The following is a 734-nucleotide window of genomic DNA, read 5'->3' as shown; positions in this document are numbered from 1 at the left end:
TCTGTATAGATCACAAACGGCTTGGAGCCGAGCACGTGAACCCTGAACTTGACAAGTGTATACTTCATCGCAAGTAGCTCCTTGTCATGAACTGGGAAGTTTCTCGCTACAGCTTCGAGCTGTCGAGATTCGAACGCGATCACCTGATCTTGCCCTTCGGCGTTTGCTTGCAGCAGTGCACAGCCGATGGCAAAGTCCGAAACGTCACAGACAACGCTGAAAGGACGATCAGGGTGTGGCAGCGCCAGTATTGATGCATGCAGGAGGCTGTCTTTGACCTCATCAAAAGCTTCCTGTTCGGTGTTTCAACACCATTCTGCATCCTTTTTAAGGATGTTGGATAATGGCCGCGCCATTTCTGCGTAAGTATGCTGTATTTGTGCAAGTAGTTGGCGAGACCAAGCCACTTACGCAAGTCCTTCTGGTTCTTTGGAATCGGCCAATTTACATTGGCCTTGACCTTAGCGGGATCCGCTCGAAGGCCATGCTTCCCATTGAAGCACCCTAAAAAAGGGAATCTCTTCTGCGCTAAAGATGCACTTGTCTGCATTGGCGTACAGTTTGTTAGTGCGCATACACTCGAGCACCGCTCTTAGATGGACGATGTGGTTCTCCTCATCTGTCCTCCCGTGCTCCGCACGACTGTGAACGAAAATGTCGTCGAAGTATGTCTGTGCATACACCCTGTGGGGCCTTAACAACTGCGTCACAAGACGATTAAATGTTGCTGGTGC

This window comes from Plasmopara halstedii (assembly GCF_900000015.1).
Source record: "Plasmopara halstedii genome assembly, contig: Scaffold_323, whole genome shotgun sequence".
NCBI classification, from domain to species: Eukaryota; Oomycota; class Peronosporomycetes; order Peronosporales; family Peronosporaceae; genus Plasmopara; species Plasmopara halstedii.
This window is presented reverse-complemented; position numbering follows the sequence as displayed.